Genomic DNA, 20156 nt, shown 5'->3' on the forward strand with positions numbered 1-20156 from the left:
CTTCCACAGGAAACTCTTATCCCCTATTTCTAGCATTTTGCAAAAACTATCCTGCACTCCTCCCTCACCTCCACCTCTTGAAATTCCCAAACTCTACCAAGTGCCATCTTTTACATAAAGTCTTTCTTGACCAACCCAGCCACTAGAACCCTCTTATCCATCAACTTCTATCATTATCAACACTTTTTTTTTAGTGGTTACTGTCTATAGAATACTGTGTTGGACATTAGTCTATTTGGTATTTATTTAGTACCCTGCTACCTTCTCATCAGACCTTTTGGAGTAGAGATTAGGCCCTAGAAGATTCAACCCTTTTAGCTCCCCAGCTCCCTAGGAGCCCAGATCAAATAAAGAGGTTTGACCTAGTCTTTATTTTCTCATTATCCGCTCTATGGTCACGGCCAAGTCCCCTGGCAGTGCTGATTTGGTTATGGTCACAACCCTGGAAAGTTATTCTTCCCTTCCCTGATTTCTAGATCTGTAACCAAAATCAAATCTATTTTGTTTACCTAATTGGTAATTTACTTAAATAGTAATTCAGTCCATTCCCATTTTGTTCCACTCACATCCCTGTAATCTTCCAGAAGAAAATGGTTTTCTCTGCCCAACATACTCCCGTGTTGTCTACCTCGATTAGAATGTGAGTTTCTTAAGGACAGGGGTTGTCTTCATCTTTTATTTTTTGTATTCCCAAGTGATTAAGTACACAGCAAGAGTTTAATAAATGATTTTTCATCCATTCATTCATTGATACCTCTGTATATGCATGTTGTTTCTCCTGGTAGAATGTGAGCTCCCTGAGGGCAGGAAAGGACTATCTCCAGTGTCTGGCAATAGTTATCAATTAATAAATGCTTGTTCATAACTGAATAATTTAGTTCATGCAGAAAAGAACTAAGATTCAATATGCTCTCTCCTTTTCTAAAAGACAAACTCAGATATAAAGCATTTGGTTAGGGGGAAGGGAGAATGAGGATGGAAGATGGGGGCACCCCAGGCCTCACCTTTGGGATATCTGAATCTTGTTTGGACTGGCCTTCAGGCTAAAGACTACAGAGGCCTTCTAGTTCAGCCCCTGCATTTTATAGATGAAGAAACTGAGACCAGAGTGAGAAAGTGAACTGGAAAAAGTCACATGGGTATTAAAGAGTAGAACTGTACCAGGGCTACAAGTTGGCAAGGGGTTGTCCATCTGAAACATGGAGACAGTTTCTACATTTGAAGTTCCCTGAAATCATAGACCTTTCAACTCCCTCCCCTCCCAAACATGCTGTTTGGTAGACTTATAAGAAGTCCACTAAGACCCTCTTAATCTTTTTTTTGGTCAACACCTGTAGAGAAGCAACCTTTTCCTGGGGCCCCTTCATTGCCCAAAGGGCAAGTAGCCAAGAAGGGCTAGATTCCCTTTAAGGGACCTTATAAAAAGATCAATTGTTCCAACTCATACTCATTCAAAAATTTCCTCTGTGGTATCCCCTTCAGATGATCATCCTGCCCTCCAATGAAAGAGAATCTATTTATTCATTACTCCTTCTCACATATTTTATGTATCAATCACATTTTTTTTTGCAAGGCAATGGGGTTAAGTGGCTTGCCCTAGGCCACACAGCCAGGTAATTATTAAGTGTCTGAGGATGAATTTGAACTCAGGTCCTCCTGACTCCAGGGCTGGTGCTCCATTCACTGTGCCTCCTAGCTGCCCCCTATCAATCACATTAATCAAATTATCATTCCTTATACAAGTTATTCCATTTCCCACCTCCATATCTTTGTATAATCTTACCCTTACGCCTGTAATGCCATCTCTCCTCATCTCCACCTCTTGCTGATGTCTTCAAGACTCAATCTAAATGATAGCTCTAATGCCAAATCCAGTGCCTGGCTAATAGCAGGTATTTAATAAATGTTTTCTATTTTACTAATTTATCTCTTTAAAGATCCCTCCCCCCTCCCAATCATAAAACGCCTCCCCACAATTACCAGGTATTTACTTTGTCTCTATCCTGCCTTGATTTGTCTGGGTTCTCTCTGCCCCAGCAGAAAATAAACTCCTTGGGAAGGAGGGTATCTCATCTATTACCTTTGTATTCCCAATTCCTAGTTGATGATGTCTGCCCTTGGTTCTCCAAGAAGACCATGACGTTAGGGAAGTGATGCCATGACAGGCAAATGGATTGGATTTAAGTGACCAGTCTCACAATACAAAGTCTCACATATAGGTCCTTAATAAATGATTCTTGATGATTGCTTACTGAAGCTATCCATTTTACTATTAGTCAGCTAGAATTCTGGGGTAGTCTTTCCTTACCATAAGCCCAAATTTTACATAAGCCCCAAAATTACATTTCTTACCAATTGCTTCACAAAACAAGACTAGAAGCTTTTCCACATGGAAGGTTCTCAAGATCTTGAGGACAGAGATCATTTAAGCAATCAATAAAAATATATTAAGTGCCTACTGCATACCAGTGCAGCTAAGGCCTGAAGATACAAAAAATAACAAACATCCCTCCTGATTCTTCTCTTTTCCCAGTTAAGCATCCATCCCTTCCCTTATCTTTCTCATCTTGACCACCCTTCTCTAGATTCTTTCTGGCTAATCAATGTCTTTCCTGAAATACGGCACCTAGAATTGACGCCGGATTGAGTTTGAGCAGGACAGAGAACAGTGTGGTTATCATCTCCCTATTTACAGTTGCTGAGTCTTTCTCAATGCTACTCAAGATTGCATTAATTTTCTTAGCTTCTGTTCATATTCAGCTTGTGGTTCACTAAAACCCCCTAGATCTTTTTCATATAGACTCCTGACTAACCAAGCTTCTCCCAATTTGTGAAGTTGATTTTTTGAGCCCTAATAGAAGATTTTTACATTGGCCCCCCATTGAATTCCATCTTCTTAGACTGCACACTACTGACTTTCAAATCATTTTAATAGGACAGATGTTAGAAATCTTATCTAATTCAAAACAACAAATATATCCTCAGCTCTGCTCCCAAGAGAGCCAGCAGCATATTAGGCCTCATTTCATAATAAGTTGTCTATAAGACACTCCTATTTATGAGTGAAACCTGAACTAAATTTTCTATAAAAAGGACCCTGGAGCTCCAGCATTTTATGTCTTTCTGGGACCATCAATGGTTCTCATATTTACACTGAGAAGAAATTTTGAGACTATCTAGTTTAGCCCTTGCATTTTACAGATGGAGAAACTGAGACCAGATTGAGAAAGTAAGTTGGAAAAAGCCATACAGCTAGAAAGAGCAGAACTGCACCAAAACAAGTTGGCAAAGGGTTGCTCAGCTGTAACATGAAGAAAATTTTTACATTTGGAGTTCCACGAGCTCATAGGTCTGAATCCCCACTATTGCCTCCCTCCCTCTCAAACAAGCTGTTGACTTATAAGAAGATCATTAAGAACCTCCAGATGTTTTTCAACTAAACTACTCCCCACCCGACTCTCTCCCATCTTGATTTTGAGGTGTTTATTTTCTTTAACCTACATGAAAAGCTTTACATTTGACTTTACCAATATTCTAAGTTCTTCCAAGTCCTATTCTGACTATACATCTTAGCTCGGGTGACCAGGCTTCTTCTACCACTAGGATTTGATCCCAGAACATCCCTCCTTGCCCCAGAATTGTCCAATACCTCAGGGGTCTATTCACCCTGGAATATCCTAACACAAACCCTCCCTTTCCTGTCCATCATTGGAGAGCTCCTCCTTGTGCCTCCATTTTCTAGAGGACCCAGGTCAGCTTGACATCATTCCCCTTACACCCCCATTCCTTATCTTCTAAATATCAAAACTGTGGGTCCACACTGTCTCTTTGTGCCAGTCCCTGCTTTCCAACTCTCATTAAGTGAATCCTAGTTCTTAAAGAACAGGGCCTATCTATCTTTTGCTTCTGTTTGTACCCAAGGCGCTTGACCCAGAGCCTAGCTCATAGCAAACACCTAATAAATGCTCATTTCCTTGCCAGGTAGGAGGACTTTTCCTTACTAGGGAGGTCCCCACATGAAGAAAATCAGAGATTCAGACTAATAATAGTATTAACAATAACAACTGAGTTTTCTACAGGAAAACTTGATTTGAACCCAGTTCTGTCTGACTCCAAGTCCAACCTTCCACACCTTACTTCCACTAATACTTTAAATAGACATGAAAAATGGAGGAAGAAGAGATGACAAGAAGGATTCATGTCTGCCCCCTAGCTCCCATGGCCTAAGTGAATTACAAAAGAAAATAAGCAACTTCCAATTAAGCATTCACATCATGTATGCACGCTTACAAGAACTATCTAAATGTCTATAATTCTAATTAGCTTATTTGCTCTTTCTTATGTACAATATAATACTTTCTTACTTTGAACAGGTTCTACTCCAGGCTTGATATTCTTTTTCTCTTCACTCCACTCTAGTGCTGACTTATAGATGGGCTTTCCTCATGTCCCCTGTTGTTATTGCACAAATTTTTTGTGTTAATTTGCGCATTCATGCATTGGTTTTTTTGGTTTGTCTGTTTGTTTTGCAAGGCAGTGGGGTTAAGTGGCTTGCCCAAGGTCACACAGCTAGGTAATTGTTAAGTTTCTGGGGTCAGATTTGAACTCAGGTTCTCTTGACTCCAGGGTCTATCTAGCTGCTCCCAGTATGCAATGTTAACCCTAGGTTGTATGTAAGCTCTATAAAAACAGGAATTGTTTCATTTTCATGTTTATAACTCTGGGACCTAGCAGAGTACCTGACCCTTAACCAGTACTGACTGAATTGAATTGGGAGGCCCCGTGGCAAGTCCTTCTTCTGTGTCCAAGACACTAGCCTTGTTGATTTGCTAGACATAAGCAGATTTCAGAAGGAATACTTGCTATATCTTGGCAGATTTGCAAAGGGAATGCTTGTTGCATCTAGGTAGAATCACAAAAGAAGCAGCCTATTGTATGAGGATCAATGAATGGGTGGGTGATGGATAGCATCAAAGATACCAGAGAACACGCTGTGGCTTTGAAGTCTTCCTCTGTAAAATGAGGGAGTTGGACTAGACAGATTCTGAAAAACATAAAAGCAGTTCCTGCCCTCAAGGAGCTTATATTCCATAGTGAGAGGAATTGTGCACATATATACCTATGTATGTATATGTATGTAAACATATAAAAACTAGGAAATTGGGGAAGAAGGAGTTGGGGAAATTAGAAAAGACAGTATAGGAGGTGATGCTAAAGCAGAATTTTGAAGGAAAACGGGGAAATTGAAAGTGGTAGAGATAAGGACACATTTTAGAAATAGGGGACAATTATTGCAAAAGCTTGGAGATGATAAGTGGAAGAAAAGCACAAAGTCCAATTAGGCTGGATTGAAGAGTGTGAGAAGGAGATTAAGGTATACAGTCTAGAAAGATCTGTTGGATCTGGGCTATGAAGGGCTCTCATTGACAAACAGGAGCATTTGATTGGATTCTCCAGCCAACAGGGAGCCACTGAAGTTGATTAAGCAGGTGAGTGACCTGATCAGACTTGTGCCTTAGGAAAATCACTTTGGCAACTTAGTGATAGAGAGGGAAGAGAAACTGTGTAGTGAGATTAATTGGTGGATAAAGGTAGAAGTGAAAATAGTGGAGTTTACTCTCTGGAAAACAAATTAGGAGAAAATATTCTCAGCTTTGAGTCCTTTGACCAGATCTTTAGGAACACAACTTCTCAGTGATTCAGGAAACTAAGACTAAACAGCTGTATAGATGCTGATCTGAGTTTGTCCAGTATGTTTCTTCCCTAGGAATTCCATAAACTGATTAAATTACATCCCTTTCCTCACTCTCCAAGTTCAGAAATTTTTTCTTTTATTGAATATTTCCCAATTATATGTAAAATAATTTTCAAGAATCTTTTTTCAAAATTTTGAGCTTCAAATTCTCTCTTCTACCCTTTCCCATCCTTGAGAAGGCTAGAACTTTGATTTTGATTATAGATCTGAAATCTTCCAAATATATTTTCATATCAACCATATTGGAAAAGAAACAAAATAAAACAATAAAGATAGTATACTTCAATCCACATTCAGAGCTCAATATTTCTCTGTAGAGATGGACAATATTTTTCATCAGAAGACTTTTGGAATTGTTATGGATCATTGTCTTGATCAAAGAAACTAAATCTTTCATAGTCAATCATCCTTACAAAATAACATTGTAATGTTCTCTGGGTTCTGCTCACTTCACTTTGTATCAGTTCGTATCAATCTTCAGATTTTTCTGAAAGCATCCTGCTAGTCATTTCTTATAGCAAATAGTATTCCATCACAATCATATACCACAGCTTGTACAGTAATTCTGCAATTGAGGGACACCCCCTCAAGTTCCAATTCTTTGTCATGACAAAAAACTACTATAAATATTTTTATTCAAAAAGTCTTTGCCCCTTTTATTTCATCTCTTTGGGATCCAGATCTAGTAGTGATATTACTAGGTCCAAGGATATGCAAAATTTTATAACCCTTGGGCATAATCACAAATTGTTTTCCAGAATGATTACACTAGTTCACAACTCCACCAACAGTGTATTAGTGTTCCGATTTTTCCACATTCCCTCTCACATTTGTCATTTGTCGTTTCTCTAATGTTAGACAGTTTGAGAGGTGCAATGTGAAATCTCAAAGTTGTTTTAATTTGCATCTCTCTCATCTATTGATTTAGAGCATTTCTTCAGGTGTCTATTGACAACTGAGTTCTTCTTCTGATAATTGCCTGTTCATATTCCTTGACCATTTATTGACTGAGGAATGCTCCTTATTATTTTTACAAATTTGGTTCATTTTCTGTATATTTGAGAAATGAGGCCTTTATCAGAGAAATTTATTGCAAAATCCTCCCCCCCACCAGATTCCTGTTTTTCCTTCTAATTTTTGCAACTTAAGTTTTTTAAAAAAAAAGTTTCTTAATTTCATATCAAAATTATCTATTTTATTTTTTATAATCACCAATTTTTTGTCATAAACTCTGCCCTTATCTATACATGGATCTGACAATTCATTTTTTTCCATGCTCCCCTAAATTATTTATGGTATCACTCATTATATCTAAATCATTTATTCATTTTACCTTATCTTAGTCTATGGTGTAAGATGTTAATAGTTACCTAATTTCTGTCAAATTGTATTTCAGTTTTCCCAGCAATTTTTGTCTAAGATGAGTTTCTAACTCCAAAAGCATGAATCTTTGTGTTTATCAAATACTAGCTTACTATGGTCATTAACTCCTGGTATTGTGTACCAATTCCACTTATCCATCACTCTTTTTCTTAGCTAGTATCAGATTGTTTGGGTAATTACTGTTTTGAAATATCATTTGAAATCTGGAACTGCTAGATTGCTTTCCCTAACTTTTTTTTTCATTGATTCTCTTGATTTTCTTGCCTTTTTACTCTTCCAGATAAATTTTGTTACTATTTTTCTCTTTAAAATGATTCTTTGGTAGTTTGATTGGAATGGCCCTGAATAGTAAATTAACCTAGAAAGAATTGTCATTTTTGCTGTACTGGTTTGGTCTACCAATGAGCAATTAATATTTCTCTAGTTATTTAGATCTGTCTTTATTTGCTTGAAAAGTGATTTGTAGCCGTGTTCATTTAGTTCAGGGTCAAGGGACATCTGACCCACAGGCCAAAATCAACTGATCTGGTACTGCCAAGGTAACAGAAGGAGGAACCCAAAATTTTAAGAATAAATTAATTAAATATTTGACCAAATATAGCAGTCTAATTTTTAAGTTGATGATTTTGCATAGTTCATTAATAACGTCAAAATTATCCAAATGACCCTTGGCAGAAAAGAAGGTTCCTCACCATTAATTAGTCCCTTGGTTGAATCAGGAGATAGACTCTGCCAAGGCAGGTTATCTGTAGTTATATTAAATGAAATTTCTCTTTCTTTCTCTACTTGCTGTGTTTTGTTGGTAGCATGTAGACATGGTTTACAGGTTTTATAGTCTACAAACTTTGATGAAGTTAATTGTTTCAACTAGTTTTTTAGTTGATTCTCTAGGGTTCTTTCAGTCATATCATCTACATCTTTCATCATATCATCTACAAAGAGTGATAATTTTATTCCTTATTGCCTATTTTTATTTCTTTTATTTATTTTTCTTATCTTATTCCTACAACTAGCATTTCCAGCACAATATTGAATAATAGTGGACATAATGGACATCCTTGCTTCATCCTTGCTTGGTTTTGGATAGATACTACTTATTAGCTTAAGAAAGACTTCATTGACTCCTATGCTTTTTAGTGTTTTTAATTGAATCAGACCAATTGGAATGAGTTTTGGTTTTTTTAGGTTTTTGCAAGGCAGTGAGGTTAAGTGACTTGCCCAAGGCCACACAGCTAGGTGATTATTAAGGGCAGGAGGCTGGATTTGAACTCTGGTACTCCTGACTCCAGGGCTGGTGCTCTATCCACTGTGCCACCTAGCTGCTTCTGGAATGAGTTTTTAATTGGAATGAGTACTGTATTTTATGAAAGCCTTTTTCTCCATCTTTTAATATAATCATATTTGTTGTTCTTGTTAGTGAGATGGTTAATTATGCTGATCATTTTCCTAATACCAAACCAACCTTGTATTCCTAGTACACATCCTACTTGGTCATAGTATATGATCTTTGTGATATATTGCTATAATCTCCTTGTTAGTATTTTATTTAAAATTTTTTTTAGGGTGGCTAGGTGACACAGTGAATAGAGCACCAGCCCTGGAGTCAGGAGTACCTGGGTTCAAATCCGACCTCAGACACTTAACACACTTAACAATTACCTAGTCCTGTGGCCTTGGGCAAGCCACTTAGCCCCATTGCCTTGAAAAATCCAAAATAAATTAATTAATTAATTAAATTTTTAATCAATCTCCATTAAGGAAATTGATCTATAGTTCTCTTTGTTTTGTTTTTGCTCTCCCTGGTTTAAGTATCAAAGTAATATTTGGAATAAAAGGAATTTAAAATAGTTTATATACTCCTGGGATTTATTATTCCTTAAAAGTTTGGTTCAATTCACATTATGTATTCCTCTGGTCCTGGGAATTTTTTTCTTGGGGAATTTATTGGTGGCTTGTTCAATTTCTTTTTCTCAGAAATGGTTATTCAAGTATTTTATTTTCTCTTCCATTAATTTAGGCAGTTTATAATTTTGTAAATATTTATCTATTAAACTTAGCTTGTCAGTTTTACTGACATACAAGATAATTGCTTTGATTTAATTATAAATTGCTTTAATTTAATTATGAATCGCTTTAATTTTCTTCATTGGTGGTGCATTCGCCCTTTTTATATTTGTTATAAGAAACTTGGTGTTCTTTTTTAAATCAAATTGAATTTAGTTATTGATTTTATTGTTCCCCCCCACACACATACACACAAAAACAGCTCCCAGTTTTATTTATCAGTTCAATATTATTTCTTCTTTCAATTTTATTAATCTTTCATTTAATGTCCAGAATTTCTTCTTTGATGTTGAATTGAGGATTTTTTTTTGTTTTTCTCCCTAGGTTTTTTTTTTAGTTCTATACCCAATTCATTGTTCTGATCTTTCCCATTTTTAATGATATATGCATTTAGAGCTATAAATTTTCCTGAAAGTGTTGTTTTTGTTGCATTCCATGAATTTTGGAATGTTGGCTCATTATATTGTCATATTCTTTCTTTTTTTTTAGGTTTTTTGCAGGGCAATGGGGTTAAGTGGCTTGCCCAAGGCCACACAGCTAGGTAATTATTAAGTATCTGAGGCCGGATTTGAACTTGAGTACTCCTGACTCCAGGGCCCGTATTCTATCCACTGCGCCACCTAGCCGCCCCTATATTGTCATATTCTTTAACGAAATAATTGTTTATTTCTACAATTGTCTTTGATCATTCATTCTTTAGGATTAGATTATTTAGTTTCCATTTAGTTTTTAATCCATGTTTCCACAATCCTCTATTAAATGTAATTTTTAGGGCACTTTGGTCTAAAATTTAATATTTATCCTTTTCATGTTTGGTTGTGAGGTTTTTAATGATATAATACATGGTCAATTTTTATGAAGGTACTATATACAGGTGAGAAAAAAGATATATACCTTTCTCAAAAAAGATATATACCTTTCTCAATTTTCTCCAAATGTCTATCATATCTACTTTTTAAATATTCTATTCAAATCCTTAATTTTTTTCTTATTTATATTATGATTAATTTAGCTAGCTCTGAGAAGGGAAATTTGAAGTACCCCATGAACATAGTTTTTCTGTCTATTTTTTTCTTTGATTCATTTAATTTTTCCTTTAAGAATTTGAATGCAGAGCGGCTAGGTGGCACAGTGGATAAAGCACCTGGCCCTGGAGTCAGGAGTACCTGGGTTCAAATCCATTCTCAGACACTTAATAATTACCTAGCTGTTTGGCCTTGGGCAAGCCACTTAACTCCATTTGCCTTGCAAAAACCTAAAAAAAAAAAAAAAGAATTTGAATGCTTTGCCATTTGGCACATAAATGTTTAATACTGATGTTACTTCATTGCCTAGAGTTCCTTTTAGCAAGATGTAGTTTCCTTGCTTATCCCTTTTAATTAAGTTTATTTTGGGTTTTGCTTGTCTGAGATCATGATTGCTACCCCTGCTTTTTTTTTTTTTTACTTCAGCAGGAGTTATTTTAACTGTGTTAATACATTTTGATATCCACTTCTGTTTTATGGTGAGTTCATCCCATTCACATTGAAAGTTATGATTACTAGCTTTGCATTTCCTTCCATCCTATTTTCTTCTGTTTATGCTTCTCTCTTTTTATCCTGTCCATCCTCTAAAGTCTGTTTTGCTTCTGAGTACTGCCTTCTTTTGTCTTCTTTCCCTTTTATCCCTGTCCTGTCTTTGTTTTATATTCTTCCCCTCCTACTTCCCTGTTGGGTAAGATAGATTTCTTTTACCAATTTAGTTTGTGTGGGGGGCATAGTTAGCTCTTTGAACCAACTTAGATGTGAATGAAGTTCAAAGGTTGCTCAACCCCCATACACACACCATTTCCACCTATACTATAAAAGCTCTTCTTTGATCACTTCTTTTATGTGAAATTATTTTTTCCATTCTTCCTCTCCCTTTTCTCTTTTCCTATACATTGCCTATACATTTTTAAAAATATTATCTCAACATAATTGGCTTATTTCTGTACTATCTTTCTGTGAAGTAACTTTCTAAATGCTCTAATAGTGATAAAAGTTCTTTATCTTATCACATAGAAAGTTACACAGTTTAAACTTATTGAGCCCCTCATATTTTTCTTTCATATTTACTTTTTTTTAATGCTTCTCTTGAGTCTCATATTTGAAAATCAAATATCCTATTCAACTCTGGTCTTTTCATTTGGAGTGTTTGATTAAATACTAAATATTTGGTTTTTTCCTTTTAATTATTATTCTCAGTTTCACCAGATAGATCATTCTTTATTGTAATCCCAGCTCTATTGCTTCAAATATATCTTATTTCAAGTTCTCTATTCCTTTAATGTGATAATTCCCAAATCTTGTGTGATCATGACTGTGGCTCCACAGTGTTTGAATGAATTCCTTCTTGCTACTTTGAAGCTCTAAAAATTGGTTATGATATTTCTGGAAGTTTTCATTGTTCTCTCTCTTTCAGATAGAGATTGATTTGTTCTTTCAATTTCTATTTTACCTTCTGATTATGGATATCATGATAGTTTTCCTCAACAATTTCTTGATTCTTTGATCATGACTTTCAGGTAATCCAATAATTCTTAATTTATCATTCCTCAGTCTATTTTCCAAGACAATTATTTTTCCAATGATATTTCACATTTTCTTCTATTTCATTTTTTTACTTTATTTGATTTATTATTTCTGGCTATCTCATGGAGTTATTAGCTTCCACTTGTCTGATTCTAATTTTTTAGGAATTATTTTCTTCAGTGAGCTTTGTATCTCTTTTTCCATTTAGTCAATTCTACTTTTTAAGGAGCTGTTTTCATCAGTGAATCTTTAAAGCTCTTTTTCAATTTGATCAATTTTTTAAAAGTTATTTTCTTCACTATTTTTGATCCTCTTTTACCAAGCTGTTGTCTTTTCATTATTTTATTCTTTTGATTTCATTTCTTCTTTTTTTTTAGGTTTTTTTTTTGGGGGGGTGCAAGGCAAATGGGGTTAAGTGTCTTGCCCAAGGCCACACAGCTAGGTAATTATTAAATGTCTGAGGTCGGATTTGAACTCAGGTACTCCTGACTCCAGGGCCAGTGCTCTATCCACTGCACCACCTAGTTGCCCCCTGATTTCATTTCTTTACCTAATATTTCTTCTACCATTCTTATTTGATTTGGAAAATAAGTCCTCTTCCAGGAATCCTTTAGTCCTCTTCCAGGAATCCTTTTTTGACTTGTGTCCAATTCACATTTTATTCTGATGCTTTGCTTATAGTTGTTTTGACTTAATTGTCTTCTGAGTTTGTGTCTTCATCTTCCCTATCCCTTATCAGTAGCTTTTAATGATGAGGTTCTTTTTGTTCTTGTTGCTTGCTCATTTTCCCATGCTATTTCTTGATTTGTAACTTTATGGTAATGTTGGGCTCTGTTTCCATAAAAGAACTGGGGGGGCTTCAGACTTTTTCTTACTGCCATTTTCAGAGCATTTTCATTTTCTGGAGCTTTAGAAGTTTTCAGTGCACCTTAGGTGGTGTGTTTGTCTTTTGCTTGAGAATTCTTTAACCTTCTACTGCTGCTACCATCACTTAGGCCAAACACTGGTGTTTTATCCACATGGGCTCTGAGTCAGCTTCCCCCCAATGCCAAAAATGTCTTCCCCTGATTTCTTATGTTACTTTGGGCTGGAAGGATATCTCATTTTGTTGACTTAGTCACTGCATAATTTGATTTGAGGCAATATTTTAAAGTTGTTTGGACAGGAATGTTGGGAAAGTGTGACTGAATGCTTCTCTGCTCCATCATCTTTGCTTCCGAGATGTCTCAATAGCTAGACTTCAGCTCAGCATTGGAAAGATCCCAAGAGAATGGAGAGAAGTTCTATAGAGGCAGCCAGTGTTTCAATGGGTCAGACCACTGAACTTGAACTGAAAGGAATCTGGGGTTGAAACTCACCCTAACATTTTCCAGCTGAAGGACCTTCCTGAACCTTAGTTTCTTCTTTTATAAAATCAGACTGATCCTGTAACTACCACATAGCTGCACTGAGGATCAAATGAGGTGATACATCTAGGTATTTTGTCAAATTGAAAGCCCCATAGAAGCATTACTTATTATTATTTCCTTAAATGCACTGGGAATATTTCTACCTCCAGAGTAAGCCCTGTTGAGCCTTGAGTCTTAAAATGCAGAGCATAGGGATGCGTTGAATTTATTGAATGAAAACTGCCCAGGTCCAAATAGCCTATGAAAAAAAGTCACTCTGGGTCTTAGAAAGTTCTGTCTCAATAGACAAAAGTATTCATCTATTCTTTTAAATGTTTTACTGATTTTTTTATGCCTTTATCATTTCTCAGTAATGACCCCCCCTTCAAACTATCAGTTAATCCACAAGCATTTATTTATTTATTTGTTTGTTTGTTTTGCAAGGCAATGGGGTTAAGTGGCTTGCCCAAGGCCACACAGCTAGGTAATTATTAAGTGTCTGAGGCTGGATTTGAACCCAGGTACTCCTAACTCCAGGGCCAGTGCTCTATCCACTATGCCACCTAGCTGCCCCCACAAGCATTTATTAAGTACTTATTGTTTGCCAGGCACTGCCTGAGGATATAAGGGGAAAAAAAACAGGTGCTGCCCTTATAACAAAGAGAAGTATTTTTTAAAAAAATTGAGACAAATTAAAATGTAAACATTCTAAGTATTTTAATTTTAAGGAAAAGAAAGCAACATAGCCTATATATCTGATGACATATACAGCTTTCTGCACCCATAGTCCCCCATATCCCCAGACAAAGGAGAAATGTAGGGTTTTTTAGCTGTCTTTAATCCCAGTCCCGCTAACCTTTCCTCTTGTCTTCTGTTACATTGTTGCAGTCACCAAGTATATTATTCTCTAGTTCTGATAACTTCACTCTGTATCAATACCTATATATCTTCCCATGTTTCTCTGACTTTGTCATATTCCTTCTTTCTTACGACATAATCACATTCCCAATGGCTCAGCCACTTCACCAATTAATAGGCACTCACTTTTTTCTAGTTTTTTTGTAACCATAACAATGAAGCTATGAATATTATGGCATGATATTTTGTATCTCTGTCTGTCCCTCTCTATGACTCTCTCCCTCTCTCTCTCTCTCTCTCTCTCAAGTATAAAATATAGCTAAGGATTATGTATCCAAATATAGCTAAGGATTATGTATCCAAAGAACTTGTTTGTATGATGTCTTCTCCACTAGACTATGTTTACTGTCAAGGCCCTCTTTTATAGATTAAGAAACTGAGACCCAGAGTGGTGAAGAGATTTGCCCAGTGTCACACAAGTAGCAAATAACAGAACTCAGGATCAAACCCAGGCCCCAATCCAGAGCTTGGAGGCACAGGCTTGAACCAATGAATGGCCACCTTGGAAAAGAGTAAACTTCCACCCAGACTAGTAGGCAAGAGGTAGAGGTTTCAGGGGAGTAACAGATCTCCTTTGGGGATAATGTTTATTTGTATCCCTAACTGTTTAATAAGAGGATATCCCTGGAGTTTACCATTGATGTAATTTTTCTCTGACCCATGGTTTTCTCCAATAAAAGCTAGAATCATTCATTCTTCATTCCTCCAAGAATTTGGGGGGGGGTCCAGAAAAAGTGACTTCCAAACTAGGAGCTGCTCTCTAATCCAGAAAAACATGTCAATTCAGCAAGGTAATTTAGTGGTTAAGAACACTGGACTTGGAGTCAGGAAGTTTATTTATTCAGTTTTTCCATCTGTGTCTGAGATACTACAGTGGTTTCCCATTTCCTTCTTCAACTCATTTTACAGATGAAGAAACTGAGACAAACAGAAAAACAGACAAACAAAATGACTTGCCTAGGGTCATAGAGCTAATAAGTATCTGAGATCAAATTTGAACTGAGGTGTTACTGATTTCAGGTCCAGCAGTCTAGCCACTATGCCCTGAGTTCAAATCCTACCTCAGACACTTAGCTCTGGGACTCTAAGTATCAATCTTTTTTTCCCACCCTCAGTCCCCTCATTTGAAATAAAAGAGTATAATCATAATACCTACCTCTAGGATTGTTATGAGGATCAAATGAAATAGCATTTGCTCCTAAAGGCAATTTTATCATTATTAATTAATCAATTACTCAATCCTATAATGGGATACAAAGACAGGAGTGACACAGTGTGTGGTCTCAAGTTGCTTATATAGTATAAGATTAATGCCCATCTCCCCAGACCAAGAAAAGAGAAAAGATTTGAATCCTGCAACTTAGAATAATCAAAAATGCCCATGACCCAAGGATCCATGGGATGAACATAAGCAGTCCCTAATTGGATCCCCAGGAATAACTGGTTGGCCTGTGAGATAGTTTGATGGATCTGGGGTCTCAATAATGTGGAATGGTATATCTCAATATTCACCCCTGCCTTCTCCTCCTGAGGGACCATTGGCACCCCACAAATTCTCCACTATGGTTCTACTCAGAATGCTCAGGGTCCACCTTGGGTTCAGAAACCAATGGAGCAATCATTGAGGATGTCCATTGGCTCTCTCTTTTGACCTATGCCCAGTTCAAATTCTTCCCTAGTCATAAACCTCTCTATTAATCAATCTATCAGTTAGTGAACATTTCTTAAACATTTCATTGAGAATACTAAGAAAAAAGCATAGACCAACTCTATCCTCAGGAGTTCACATTCTAATTGAAAGACAAAATTGGCAAAAATAAGTCTATAAGAGAGGAAATAGCTTTGAAATGGAAGTCACTTGGGGTGGGGCAGGGATGATTGGAATTTGCATCCAGTATTCTCTGGCCCCAAAGTTCAATGCCCCGTCTACTACACCCATACATGAGCCTCCATTGACCAACCTGAGAAGGGGGGGTGCGGTTTCAAAGATCATTAAAAGCCTTGAAGACCAAGCTTTAGGAACTGAAAGGTTATAATTATTTTTTTTTTAATTTAAAGCAAACAATTTCCATTTCCTTGATTTCTGTTGCCCTTTGTTCAGAATCCTGCCTTCTGATTTCCATCCCCCAGTTATAAAGGGATTGTGGGGGCCCAAGCCCAAGTCCCTTCCTTCTTTGTTTTATTGGGTAAAACTGCGTGACAATAATCTCCTCTAGAGTAAAGCATTTATTTATACTGTAAATGCAGATGGCTGAATAACCAAACAAGGACCTGGCTTTTATTGTTTCCAGTACACCTGCAGACAAGGGGCAGGACTCATTATCTGGCTACCCCAGTGGCCTTTTATGTATCTCCTCCCGTAACATTACAGGGAGTAATTCAGGCATTGCATCAGCCTGGAAGGGAGTTTGGAAACCACATCTCACTGGCTACAGCTGGCACATCTGCTGTGGGCATGCCCAGTGTGTCTTTGGGGAGAGAGTAGGCCCTGTTGCCTGGATCCTAAGAGCCAGTTTGAACTTGGCTATTTGTTTGCTGACTGGGCTGGGGATCCAACCAAGGTAGTGAACACTGGTGGTGGCTGGGCTGGGAGTCCCACTGAGGCAGTAAACAGTGCTGGTGGCTGAACTCACTAGACAAAGCCAGGAGTCCCCAGAAGAGCTGTTGTTCGGCTCAGGGCCGATTTCCAAGGAATCCCTGACCAAGTATTTCTAGGCCTTTCTGGCCAGTGACAAAAAAAGGAGACTCAGGTGATGATTCTAATCCTAGAAGTTAGAGGTAGGAGGAAATTCAGAGGTCATCTATTTCAACTTTTTTTTTTTTTTTTTTTTAGATTTTGCAAGGCAATGGGGTTAAGTGGCTTGCCCAAGGCCGCACAGCTAGGTAATTATTAAGTGTCTGCAGTCAGATTTGAACCCAGGTACTCCTGACTCCAAGGCCGGTTCTTTTTAATGATGAAAATACTGAGACCCAGAAAGAGATGTGGGGTCAAAGGGGAAAATGAAGACAAGTCCCAGAGACCAGTCAGTCTAATTCCCTCATTTTACAGAGGACACTGAAGCCTACAAAAGTAAAGTGACTTGCAATTATAGGATTATAGGTTAAGGTTAAAGTAACCTTTCATTCAATTCTTTTAGATGTTCTGTGACCTCCTCATTTGGGGTTTTCTTCACAGAGACATTAAAGTGGTTTGTCATTTCCTGAGGCAAATAGGGTTAAGTGACTTGCATAGGGTTACACAGCCAGTCAGCGTCTAAGGACAAATTTGAATTCAGGTCTTTTTGACTCCAGACCTGGTACTCTATGCACTGTGGCACCACCTAGCTGCCCTACAAGAACCTTAGAGGTTACTTAGTAGAATTTCTACATTTTTCAGAAAAGAAAATTGAGGCTTAGAAAGATAAAGCAACAGACACTTAATAATTACCTAGCTGTGTGGCCTTGGGCAAACCACTTAACCTCATTTGCCTTGCAAAAAAAAATAAAATAAAATAAAGATAAAGCAATATAAAATGATTATAAATTAGGCCTGAAAAAGACTTAATTCAAAACCTCTCATCTAGCAGATGTGGCCCAGACAGTCACACTCAAGATCACAGGTTAATACATCACAGAGTCAGAATTTGAATCTAGGACCCTGGACTCTAAATCCCAGTAATGTTCTATGTGTCAAAGCTCATGGCCACCTAGGGACACTTCAGTGCTTAACCTGGTCCATAGTTAGGGCAGTTCTCCAAGGTGGATGGAGACAAGAGGAGCTGGAGAATCAAGAGACTCAAGAAAGGATCACCAAAAATCTTTCCTCATAATTACTCTTCCCTCTGATAAAAAGAATCCCACACCATCTCAGCTTTCCAAGAATCCTGATGACCCTTCGTTTTCTTTTCTTTTCTTTTCTTTTCTTTTCTTTTCTTTTCTTTTCTTTTCTTTTCTTTTTTTAGATTTTTGCAAGGTAAATGGAGTTAAGTGGCTTGCCCAAGGCCACACAGCTAGGTAATTATTAAGTGTCTGAGGTCAGAATTGAACTCAGGTCCTCCTGACTCCAGGGCCATGCTCTATCCACTGGGCCACCTAGCCAACCTCCCTTCATTTTCCAAAGATAAGTTGAACATAATCAAGTTCAGAATCCCAGAGATGGATGAGGCCTCAGAGCTCAACTAAACAAGAAAACCCTCCAACAATCATCCTCTGCCTGAAGATCCCCAGAGAGAGTAAACCCACAATCTCTGGGGTCAGCCACCCCCCCCCCCATAGAGAACTTTCGTTCTGGGGACCTTATCTTCCAGTCTAATTTTCCAGTGCCATATCTTTTCAATTTCCATCCATCTCTTGACTCTTCCTTTGAAGTCAAATAAAACAAACTTTCCAAGAGATAACCCATTCAAACCTTTGAAAACAATTTTTGTATCTCCTCTGAATCCCCCTTCCCAGAATCTCACCAGTTTCCTCCAAGGTCCATCCTTCAGTGTATACACTCAAAGCCCTTCAATGTCCTGGAGTCTTCCTCCAGATCATCTCCAGTGTTAAAATATCTTTTCTAAAATATAGCACCCCCAAAACATCACTTGTACAAAAATATTCATAGCAGCCCTGTTTATGGTGGCAAAAAATTTGAAATTAAGTGAATGTCCTTCAGTTAGGGAATGGTTTAGCAAACTGTGGTATATGTATGTCATGGAATACTGTTGTTCTATTAGAAACCAGGGGATGGGAGTTCAGGGAAGCCTGGAGAGATTTACATGAACTGATGCTGAGCGAGATGAGCAGAACCAAAAAACATTGTACACCTTAACAGCAACATGGGGGCAATGATCAACCCTGATGGACTTGCTCATCCCTTCAGTGCAACAACCAGGGACAATTTTGAGTGATCTGCAATGGAGAATACCATCTGTATCCAGAGAAAGAATTATGGACTTTGAACAAAGACTAAAGACTATTACTGTCAAATTAGGGAAAAAAAGCATTATATTATAATGCAATTTTACTATCTCATACTTTATATTTCTTCCTTAAGGATATGCTTTCTCTATCATCACATTCAACTGAGATCAATGGAACCAATGTAAACACTAACAGAATGCCTTCTGTGGGGGGGGGGGGTAGAGGGAGGGAAGCAAGAATGGGGGGAAAATTGTAAACCTAAAAATAAATAAACTCTTTCTTTAAAAAAATCCTCTTAAAATTTAAAAAAGAAAGAAAAAAGAAGAAAATAAAATAAAATAAAATAGAGCACCCCAAAATGAACACAACACTGCAGATGAACTCTAAAAAGGATAAAGGAGAGCAAGTATCAGCTCCCCATTCCTGGAGGTTATTTTAGCTTTGGGGTTGCCACATCACATGATTGGCTCATAGTGAGCTTATAGTTCTTTTGGAGTCACACTTCCCCCATCTCGCACTTGTGACATTGATTTTTTTGACCTGTGTGGTACTTTACATTGATCCCAGATTAGACCTAAATCTTTCTGGATCCTGACTCTGTCATCCAGAGTGATAGTCATCCCTCCCAGCTTTGGGACATCTGCACATTTATAGAAGCCAGCCCCCTCTCAGATGAAGGCACATCATGCTGAGTGATCTTGTGCCAGTGTCTCTCTCCCATGCTACCCAATCAATTCCGGAGTACTTAAGAGAGATCTTGAAAGTGTCCCTGTATTGTTTCTTCTGTAACCCTCCCATACACTCCATCCCAGGAGCTCTTGTCCTATGTGAGTTCTCCATTTGGCAACCATTCATCTGGCATTTGAACAACCTGACCAGTCCATCAAAACTGTATTCTCTGTGGTAACATTTGAATGCTTGTCATTTTATAATGCTTGTTCTTCATTTTTGAAGAAGACCACATTATCAGGGATATGATGCCATGGCCAGCACATGAATAGGATTTGAGTGAGGGGGTACTGTGCTAAGTCACCAGCCTCACTTTCTTCTCCAGAGCCATCTAGGTCCAGTAACTAGATATGGATCAGAATGACTGGAGATGACTCTGGATGTGAGGCAATCAGGGTTAAGTGACTTGCCCAAGGTCACACAGCTAGAGTCAAGTGTCTGAGGCCAGATTCAAACTCCTATCCTCCTGAATCCATGACCAGT

The sequence above is a fragment of the Macrotis lagotis genome, chromosome 1 (genome assembly GCF_037893015.1).
Source record: "Macrotis lagotis isolate mMagLag1 chromosome 1, bilby.v1.9.chrom.fasta, whole genome shotgun sequence".
In the NCBI taxonomy this organism is placed as follows: Eukaryota; Metazoa; Chordata; class Mammalia; order Peramelemorphia; family Peramelidae; genus Macrotis; species Macrotis lagotis.